Consider the following 11,307-nt stretch of genomic DNA (forward strand, 5'->3'; position numbering starts at 1 on the left):
TTCAAGAATCACCTACTTAGTGTGAACTGAGCTATGAAAGGGGCTTGCTATGAATAAAAAAGAAACTCCTTCTACCCAATCACTCAGGGCGTTTTGAGCTCTGTGCCAGGAATGGGGGACAAAGATCAAATATTTATTTCTTTTTATATCACAGTATCAAAAAGACCCCACACACATACACATGCCATGCACACACCTGTATACATCACTGTACACGTGTTTCTTCAGCCCCAGTACTTCATTAAGGGCAGGAGAGGGCAGGGGATAAGACCATGGATTGTAGAGTCAAATTTCCCCTGTCAAATCCTGACTGTACTCGTGCAGCAGTGTGACCACAGTCAAGTTATCTGACCTCTCTGCAGCTGGTCCCACTCCTCTGTGAACATAAGAGTGGATAATGTGCATCTTGGGACACCTAGGACACTTAAATGGAAAGAGCCGGGTTCACCACTTCCCACAGCGCCTTGTCTTAGTTGGCTCTCATCAAAATAAGTCACCATTACCAGCCAGCAAATGTGGCCTTTCCCACTCTCTCTTCTTTTCCATCACTCACCTTCTGTCTTGCTCATCTTTCCTCCTATCTCTGCTTTCTTTTTGCACAAACTTGATGCAAATAAACAACTTATACTTCTTGCCTTAAATTACTCATGTTCTCCAGCAACTGGTCTTCCCTTTTTGGCAACTCTTTAATAAAAAGCTGTCCCTAATCTCCAGCTATCATCACCACCCTCCTCTATAAACACACACACACACAGGCACACACACACACACCCCATATACGCAAGAATATTTTCCAAGGAGTTGAATGACTTGTTCGAACTTACCCAGCCAGTCAGTGACTGAATCCAAATTAGGATCAAGGTTTTCCAACTCCTAGTCTTCAGTGGGAAGTAAGTTATATGCATGCATGCCTTAGAAAAGGCAATTGGCAAAGCAGTCATATTTTCTTAGATGGAGGCATGTGTGGACACAGGGTAGGAGAAAGAAGAGACAGGAAGTCTCTCCTGAAGTCATCTAAGACTTCAGGGTCAAATGAGTTGACCTAGAACATTAATAGCAGAGAAATATGACCAAAGAGAGGTTCAGTTTCAAGGTGGAATGAGGGCTTACTCATAAAGATATAGGCTTTGAAACTTTAAAAGATTTGTTGAAACAAAAGCAGTCATGCTACCAGCTCTGCTTTAAGATGACCTGTACATGTATTCATGCTTTTAAGTAATTTAACATCTCTCTGCCTAAAACGTTACAGTTTTTCTTCTCTGTCTACGCTTAGAAGGCGGGAGTTGAGAGCTGTTAAATAAAAATTATAGGAGGCCATTGTTTGTGACTCATTTCTGCAATAGCTCCAGCAGACTAGATTAAAAATCAACATGGAGTCACTCATGCTAAGACTCCACATCATCAAACTGAGACTAAATTGTTGTCCAGCCTTTTGAGAAATCAGGTGAGGATGGTAACTGCCAGTATCTCAAACACAGCACTTTCAGAGGCTTAACAAAATCTCCTCTGCTTTAATCTTTAACAAAAAGGGGACCTGTTGTTGACCCATCAGTTATTTACCTGTTGTTCTGTCTCACCGTCCCTTACCATCAATCAGTAAGAAGCATGGTGACATCATGTAACCCTTGATACAATGCACTCAGCGGGACATATCACGTCGTCTTTCGTATTTCTACTAAAATCCATGACCTCAATTAATTATGATAAAACATTAAGAAAAGCCAAATTAACAGACAGTCCACAAAATAATCAGTATTGTTCAGAAGGGTCAGAGTCAGGGAGGCAAGGACAAACTGAGGAAATGTCACAGATTGACATAGAGAAATAACAACAATTTCCAAGTGGCATTCTAGGCTGGATGGTAATCTCTGCGTTCCTGGAACAGAAAAAGGACATTGTGGAAAATCTGGTGAAATCAGAATAAAATCTATAGTCTCATTAGCAGTGTGTTCATCAGCTTTCTGAGTATATTTAGTGACAAAAACTTCTGAGAAAATCAACTTTCAGGAGGAAATGTTTATTTTGGCGCATGGCTTTGGAGGATTCACCCTATGGTCACTGGACTCCATTTATAAAGAATGTATTAATGAAAAAACAACTGAATTTAAAAGTTGGCAATAGCACTGAACAAATACTTCACAAAGAAAGACATGTGACTAGCCGAGAAACACATGAAAAAGTATTCATCACCGTTATTCACTGGGGAAATGCAAATAAAAATAGGAGATGCCCCTACACCAAATAGAATGGGTAAAATTAAGAAGACTGACAGTAATAACCGTTGATGAATATAGAGAACAATTGGAAATCTCAAAGATTGCTCATGGGAATGCAAAATGGTATACTACTTAAAGAAGACAGTGCCTTGTACAGTATGAGTCCATGTATCTGAAATGCTAGAACAGGCAAATATGTGAAAAATATTTGAAAAAGCAGTTATTCCCAGGCATGGCAATTGGAGAGACTGGGAAGGAGCAGAAGGAACTCTGGAAGTGATGGAAGTGTTTTGTATATCAGTGTAGATAAGAGTTAAGTGGGCATGTGCATTTTTTAAAACTCATCAAATTGTACAGTTAAAATTTGTGCTTAAGCCTGGAGTGCATGGTGGTGCACGCCTGTAATCCCAGTACTTGAGAGGCTGAGGCAGGAGGATCACTGAAACTTTGAGGCCAGGCCAGCCTGAACTACACAGGGAGACCCTGTCTCAAAAATAAACAAACAGGGCCAGGCATTTAGCTCAGTGGTTCCACCACCTGCCTCACAAATGCAAGGTCCCGAGTTCGCTCCCTGGTACCAAAAAGAAGAAAAAAAAAAAAAAACCCCAAACAAACAAAAATAAACAAGCAAACAAAAACAAAATAAAAAGATTTTTTAAAACTGTACACAAGAAAATACAGTGTTTAAAAAAGACCATTTCCCCAAAAAAGAAAAACACAAAGTATAAAGAAATTTAAATGATTAGAATTTACTGTGCAGTTTTGTGGCATTCTGCTTCAGGAGTGTTTCACCTTTAAGGGGTGACAGAGCTCTGCCTGACAGTGTGCTGGGGATGTCACCAGGGAGCCTTGTGTGTTTGAGTCAAAACCTTGTTCTTTCTCGTGGTCCTGTCCAGAGAAGTGAGGCAGGGCCACAGGATAGACGCTGCGAAGCTTAGGGTTGAACACCGAGGTTTGGGACACCAGGGCATGGCTCAAGTGAAGGAAGGTCTTCAGAAATTCATTGGCTTTCCTAAGTCATCAAGTTTATGTAAGTGGATAAATCCGTGGATTGAAACTAGAAGGTTGGGCAGAACATTAAAAAAAAAAAGGGTTGGTAGGGCTTAGGAGAGGATTTTCACTTATTTATTTAGTTATTTATTGAGATGAGGTCTCATTATGTAGTCTAGGCTGGCCTTGAACCCACTGAAAACCCTGGCTGGCTTCGAACTCACGGTGATCTTCCTGCCTCAGCCATCTGAGTGGTGGGATTACAGGTGTGGGGCACCATGCTCTTAGATGGAGGAATTACAGATAAATTAACCTTTAACCTCCTTCCCTTGCTTATCTTCCGATTAGTTTGGAATTTCACTTCTGTTTGAGAACATACCATTTGTGGAGGTAAATTTATTCCTCAAACAGTAATCTTGATTTTTAAAAGTACACTGGTAGAAAAGCAATTTAAACATGTTCTCCCCTTTGACATTAGAAAGAACTAATACTCCCACCAAGGTCAGCTCCCTGAGAGAATACTGACATACTTACATTAGCAAATACCTCAGAGACCTTGACTGTTAGTGTTGTTTTTCGCTTTGTTTTATTTATTTATTTTGGAAGCAAAATGTTTATCGCTGCATTTTAGATATACAAAATGATCACATTCATCTTAGGGAATTTGTACCCGTACATGATATATCTTGCTTCTTTTGTTCCCATACCCCCTTCAACCCCTTTTCCCCTCCTTATTTACAAAAGCTTTGTTTCCATTTTTTCTATTCTCTTTTTTTTTCTTGTCCTTTCTTTCCTTTCTGCCTCTCCCTTCCCTTGTTCCCTTTCTCATTTGAACATTTTCTTCCCATTTCCCAATATCTACTATACATTTTGGTCCTTATTTCCACTTTCGGTTTCTCACACCAGAGAGACAATGTGGTATTGACCCATGTGTGTCCTATTTATTTCACTTAAGAGTATCACCTCAGTGTGCATCCATTTAGCTAGAAATGTCTGAAGCTTATCCTTCTTTGTGGCATAGTAGTAGTCCATTGTATAAAAAACCCTTTTGGGCTGTGTCCAAGATTTAGCTATTACAAATTGTACCTCTATAAACATGGGGGGGGGCATATATCGCTGTGGTATTATGCTTTTAATTTTGGGGGGAACATACCAAGAAGGAGAATAGCTGGATTGAATGGAACCCGTAGTTTTAGTTTTCTGAGGAATCTCCACACTGATTTCCACAGTGGTTGCACCAGTTTACACTCCCACCAACAGTGGAGAAGACGTCCTTTTCCCCACAGCCCTGCCAGCATTTGTTATTTTGCCCTGTTTAATTTATAATCTTGAAGGTGATAGTGTTTCTCTGGATCATTTTCTGTTACTGGAAGTATGCTCACACATGAGTTGTTATCCTTGTCACTACTATAAGAGGAAGGTAGGATGAGACCAGAGGAGGGAAGGGGACCTGTCTCCTGAACAGTGACTTGAACAAGATGTTTCATGAGATTCTCACAATGCTGTGTCTCAGGTCCTGGGAACCCCACTTTCCAATAGAGAGCTGGGGTACAGCCAGAACCGCAGCCCTGGGGCCATAGTCTGTCCAGAAGCCCTGGGATTTGCATGTGGAGTGTGTTACTGTCCTCTGACTGCCTCAACCAGTAACTGCAGATGTGGTGGCTTCCAGCAGCTCTGATTTATCTTCTTACTTCTGGAGACCGGAAGTCTGAACTGAGTCTTCTAGGGCTCGAATGACAGTGGCAGCAGCACTGTTCCTTCTGCAGGACCTAGGGGAGAATCTGTATCCTTTCTCCTTCCAGCTTTGGGAGGCTGTCCTCCTCCTTGTTTCAGTGGCAAGGAAAGGGACTAAGACAATGCCCTTTTAGTTAGCAGGAGATTTATAGGCATTTGGCACAGGTACTAAGCGATCATTCCCTGGTTGCCACCTTCTTCTGCTTGTATGTAGAAAAATGCAAAGAGAGGGAAACTCAGGAATGCTTGGAAAGAAAGTGATGGGCTGACTTAAGAAATCTTTATTGGAAATATATTCTTTTCTTCCAGGTTATTATAATTCCTCAAAGTTAGCCTCCTTGAAAGACAATATTTTGAAACTGACAAGACACCATCAAAAGTATGATGTTAAATTTCAACAGTGTGTTCTAGTGATGCGACCTTAGCTCTGGGCTGGAATCTGCTATTAGTAGGACTCTTTTGGTAGCAAGTGACAGAAACCCATTCTAACAAGCTAAACACCCACGGGCTTGACGGGGACAAACTGTGGGGGGTGGCCCAGCGGGGTGGTGGGTGAGCAGGGGGAAGCAGGATGCTGCGATGAATCTGGGTCCCCACCTTGGATCTGTCTTCTCTCTGAAGCTCAGTGCCATGACAGGCTTTTTGCAAGGCCAGGGACACATCTGATGACAGCTCTGGGGTCCCAATTCAGGGGACTTTCCCTAGAAACACTGGCAGGACAAGTTCCAGGGATGGACATAGACTGGTGCTAGTTTGGCCACCTGCTCATTTTGAACGAGGCACTGAGGCCATGAAGGTAAACAGGTGATTAAAACGGACCCCCAGGCCAGGTGTGGTGGTGCATGCCTGTAATCCCAGCACTCAGGATGCTGAGGCAGGAGGATCGCTGCATGTTTGAGACCAGCCTGGGCTAATAGTGAGTTCAAGTCCAGCCTGAACTACATAGCAAGACTGGCTAAAAAACAAAACAAAAAAAGACTGGAGCCACATTGTTGGAGTAGGGGTGGGAGCAGTTTCCTCAGAAGAGGGGGTAGGTGCTAAACATATAACAGTCCCCGTGGTCACGAATTTCTGCCACTAATTAGACTTGTGACTCCTGAATCTTGCTGGACCTCAGCTTTCCCCCTGTAGAATGAGATGTGTTGATTAAGACGTGTGGATTATTTCCCAACTCAAATATATTATGATCTGGCTGAAAATCGCATATTCTTTTCCTTGTTTGTCTTCAATTCTCATGAGAACCAAATATTTCTATAAATGACCAGAAAATCATGATTCCACATATTAAATAGGAGAGGGGGAAAAATAACTATTTAAAGGACATCTTGCCTCAGAGGGTTTTTAAAAAGGTGAGGCATATTCCTGTAGTTATTGTTTTGCATCTGGAACGTGGATATAAATACCTGACCACACTGCCCCCCCCCCGCCCCCGGCAGGGCCCGCATTGTGGCAGCAGGTCCCGGGGTTGGAGGGCACCGCAGGGCACTGTTTTGGTGCCAGGAACGTGAGGAAGGGGCCCTGGGGTGTCTCTGACTCCCAGATGTCTCTACCAAGAAGAGTTGAGCAAAAGGTCCTCCAAAACCAGCTTCCCAACTCAAGATGGGCAATCATACCTTCTCGTCATGCTTATGTGCAAAGGGGTACGTGTCATTAAAATCTAATGGGGGCCTGGGGATTTAGCTCAGTGGTTCTGCCACCTGACTCACAAGCGCAAGGATCTGAGTTCGATCCCTGGTACCAAAAAAAAAGAAAAAAATCTAATGGGACTGTCATCAGTAGCCATCAAACTCTGATTCTCCCCACTGGCACAGCACTTTTAAGAATTCATACTTCTACGTAGGGAGGGGAGGGAGGTTGAGGGGGGGAATGGGATAAAATAAAATGAAATTTAATTTAAAAAAAGAATTCATAATTCTCCAGGCCCTGTAATCTCAGCATTTGGGAGAGGGAAGCAAGAGGATCACAAGTTCAAGGCCAACCTAGGCAGTTTAGCCAGATCCTGTCTCAAAATCAAATTTTAAAAAGGGCTGGTGAGATAGCTCTGTACTCCCTCTGATAATCCCAGTGAGGTGGAGAAAAGGTCCATAATTCTTCCAGCAAAACTGTCAGTCTCTCTTTTCCTTTTCTCCTTTTTCTATACCTTCTCTCTCCTAGTTGTACAGCCCCCTCTCCTAGGGCTAGCAACTGATACTAGGGTAGAATTTCTTTGCTGTTTACACCAAGGCTTTTGAACCGAATGAAAGTTTGAATCAGATAGTCCAAGGAACTGATATATTCGACAGGCAAGGCTGTAGGATGGAGTAAAAATGGAACTGTACATTTTGCTTCCCACTATGCCCTTAGATCCAACCCCATCACAATGGCCTTTCCTTTGCGTGAACAAGCTCCAGGGCAGTCTGCGTGTGAGATACCTCCTGATCCTCCCGCACCCTGCTATCCACTGCAGGAGGCTCTGTGCCCTCTGGACTCAGGTTGGATGGGGCAGTGCGCAGCTCTTGCCAGAACTGGAGGGAGGAGAGCAAGATGAGGAATTTTTAACTTCTGCTGTCTTAGTCACTTTCCTCGAAGCTGGGGCAAAACACCTAACACCTGCAGCATAAAGGAGGAAAGGTTGCTTTTGAATCACAGTTTTCAGAGGATCCAGTCTGTAGTCCAGTGGCCCCAAGGCAGGATGGTATGGCAGAGGGCGTAGCAGAGAACAGCTCAGGCCTGACAGACAGGAAGCAGAGAGAGAAGGGAGGAGCTGGGGAAGGAGATGGACACTTCCAGGCCACGCCCCCTGTGAGCCAGTTCCTAGGCTTCACCTGCCACCGTCACATTTAGCTATAAATGCATCAGGGGACTAATGAGTCTCACGGCCCTATGATCCAGTCACCTCCCAACAGCCCCACCTAGGTGCCCATGAGGCTTTGGGAGGATATCCACAGAGAGTCGTTAGTACCTATTTTTGTTCAAGTGAGGTCACTCCAGCTGGCTGTCCCTGGACTGAAAGGTGACCCTAGGAGCAGACCTGCTGATCACCAGATTCTGGTCTTAGGGCTTCAGCAGTCTCTTTGTCCCCAGCCTCCCTGGGGCAGAGGGACAGCATTAGCCCCGGTGATCCTCACTCGGTTCCTACCCATCGCTCTTGGCTGCCTTCCAGGTGCTGTCTACGGCTTTGTCATGTGTCACTTTGTAAAGAAGCCTCCCCAGAGTATTGGGATTTGAGTCTGCCTTCAGCCAGAACCCCCGAAGGCATGGACCATTCTGCAGCCCTCCCAGCTGGAGTCTCAGTGGAGAAATGATATTCCTTGTTTAATGACCTATCTATTTAACGACTGTTTGGATTTACAACTGAGGTGTGTGCTATTTGGACTTACAACCCGTCTTTTTTTTATATATATACAGTTCTGTACATCTTGTTTATGGAGCCTCAATGTCTTTTTTGTACAGTACACCTTGTTTATACAGTATTGTGATTTTTGCTGATTGTACTGTATAGTACAGTACTATAGTTTTATGTTCTGTTATACATACAGAACGTAACAGTTTTATGTTCTATTATACAGTACTATAGTTTTATGTTCTGTATTACCTGTAAGAGTTATGCAAATAAGAGCAAAGGCATCAAGGTGGAGTTTCCTTTGATCAGTTCTTTCTGAATGTAGTGAACATACTATGGGCAATTCCTCATTTAGCGACCAATTCATTTAACAACCTAGTTGCAGGAACAGAACTCGGTTCCCCAAGTAGGATGAAAGTGGACCTCAGTGGGGAGGAGGGGCCTCTCTCTGTGTCTCCCTCACCTCACCTTCTCCCTGCTATTTCCTGCCTGGGCTGAAATGAGGGAGGAAGGGGATAGGAGTTTTTGGCTTGAACTTTTTTGCCATAGCTTGGTTTTTCACTCCATGGGCCAGCATGATTAGAACCAACCCTCATACCGCCTCTCACTGTGTGCCATCACCCAGGAAGGTGTCCTTACAGGCAGGCCTACCATAGGCCTGTTCACCTGGCACTCACGGCTGGAGGCCTGCGTCCTTCCAGGTTATTTTCTTGGTCAGCACTTAAAATGCCAAGTAACTTAGCCAGGCCTGTAATCCCAGCACTCAGGAAGCTGAAGCAGGAGGCTCACCATGAGTTCAAGGCCAGCCTGGGCTAGATAGTGAGACTAGGGCTGGGACAAACTGGAGAACTAATTGGGCAAAGGTCATAAAAACCCATGGCTAGGAGGTGGAGTGAGATGTCTTCTAAAAAGTGAGGACATGCCCAGAACACAGGACTCAAAATGACATCAGGTTTAGGGCTGAGCACTGTGGACCAATCAGAAGTGTTATTTTCATTCCTTCATTTGAATCTAGTGCCATTCGAGGGACCAATCAGAAGATGCTCATTTCAATTCTTCATTTATATATGGCTGGCAGGAAGTCTTTTCATCAGACAGTTTAATCTGGTACAACACCAAGTGAGTTTTTGATAGGAAAAATGTCCCGGTGCTTTATTTGCATGAGGAGGGAGCCAGTCTGGGAATTCTGGATACAAAAGACTTCTTTCCCTTCTCCTTAGGGCCGCCATGAGCCTTTTCACCAGGCCCTTTTCAACCTGTTGTGTGAACCTCTTTTCTACCTTCAACAAATATCCACCTGTGCTGGCTTTTCTGTGGGTCTTGTTCAGTTCTCTGCTCCAGACACCAAGAACCTGGAAAGAAGTCCCACTGGCCCCTCCATCTGGCAAAGTCGACAATCTAACTGGCTCACCTTTATTCTGCCACCAAAAGAGCTCAACATCCCAAGCCTCCTGCTGGCTACTCTGTCCCCCAGTCCCGGGTGCCCTCAGACTCTGCAAGCACTTCTTCAAGTCGCTTTCAGCCAAACTGATACAAAGAGGCAGACACTCTCCCCTTCTCCATGGGGATGGGGACAGTGAGTGGCCCTGCCCCTCTCCTAAGAAATCCTTCTGACATGTCATGCGGGTCACTACACAGTGAGACCCTGTTTCAAAAAAAGAAGAAGAAGGAAGAGGATGAAGAGGAGAAGAAGAAGAAAATATATATTAAAAAATATGTCAGAATATTTAAAAAGTTGGGTGCTGCCCTAGGCCTAGGGAATCTCTCATTGGATCTCTCAGGATGTAATTGACAAAATGATTGACAGGGTTCTGAGTCATCCCAAGGGCATCTAGTGTGCAGGACTTTCCAACAATTCCTTGTTACAATCACATGCATACGTGATCCCTATGTATAAACTGTTAATGAATTTCAAGTGGGGAAAAGGTTACTGTAGGTCAAGCCACTGAATCATGAATCACTCATGTGCTCTGATCTATTGTTCCTGGGACTCTTGTTATTTTTATTTCTGTTTTTCTTAGAATAAAGGAAGGAGGATTGGCCCTGGGGTGTTCCCCAAGTTTGGGTGAATGGAGGGGGGATGGTCCCATGGCCCCAAGTGTGGTATCTACACTATTCCTCCCTGAGAGACTTGGTCCCTGAAAATCTTTAAGGAATGCAGAGGGAGAAATGTCTGTCTTCCATGGGTACTTCCTGATGAATAGGGATGCTGGCCCTACTGATGTGGAGACCAAGGAACTCTCAGCCTACCTGATCTAAGGGGCTAAGGGAGCTATACCTCTCTTTTAAGGATTTCTTAATGTGCTTTAGACATGGAGGTGTGTTTTGATCTTAGGCTTGGACAAATAGTAAGATTACAAGAAGTATTAATAAAGGCCATATCCAGGGCAGTAACCAAGAGGCCCAGTTCCAGATATTTGGCCAGGATATCCATGACTCAGAGAGTTTCTGGTGGATCTCAGAAGTGTGGTCAGCTAACTTTTGTGCTGTATCTCTCACTATTTCAGACTGCTTGACATAGGAATTACATTCTTTTAGAAACAAACATAATCCCCTCTTTTCAGTGGTTAGAAGATCTAGTCCCCTACAGTTTTATGTGGCCTCTGCTACTAGTGAATCTATTTGATCTTGGAGCATGGCAATACTCAGGGCAAATTCACCTAGGCTGGCTGTCAGGTTCTTAGGTAGCTGTTGATAATAGGAGAGAGATGTGATTAGATTTAAGGGTTTGTGTAAATAGTCACTGCCTATTATCTCTTTTAGAGGCAGTTTTTGAGCAACCCAAGTGGATCCCAAGAGAAACAAACACAAGCCAAGAGAGGTCATTTTATAACTTGGGGGAAGGACCTCAAGAATGAGTTGCAGCAACCAAGAGCACAGGAAAACCAGCTACACAATATACACTGGGAGGCACATTATTTCCAGGAATTTTTTTTTCTACTTAGAGGGAACAAAATGATTTACTTATCTGGCCCAGGAGATTGGTTATTGGTTTCTTTACTGAAAAGAAACTTGAGGTTGTCTACTGGTTCACAGGTGCACAGT

This window comes from Heterocephalus glaber, unplaced genomic scaffold (genome assembly GCF_053883595.1).
Source record: "Heterocephalus glaber isolate CG9 unplaced genomic scaffold, H.glaber_assembly_v1.0 deba00000122, whole genome shotgun sequence".
Classification (NCBI taxonomy): Eukaryota; Metazoa; Chordata; class Mammalia; order Rodentia; family Bathyergidae; genus Heterocephalus; species Heterocephalus glaber.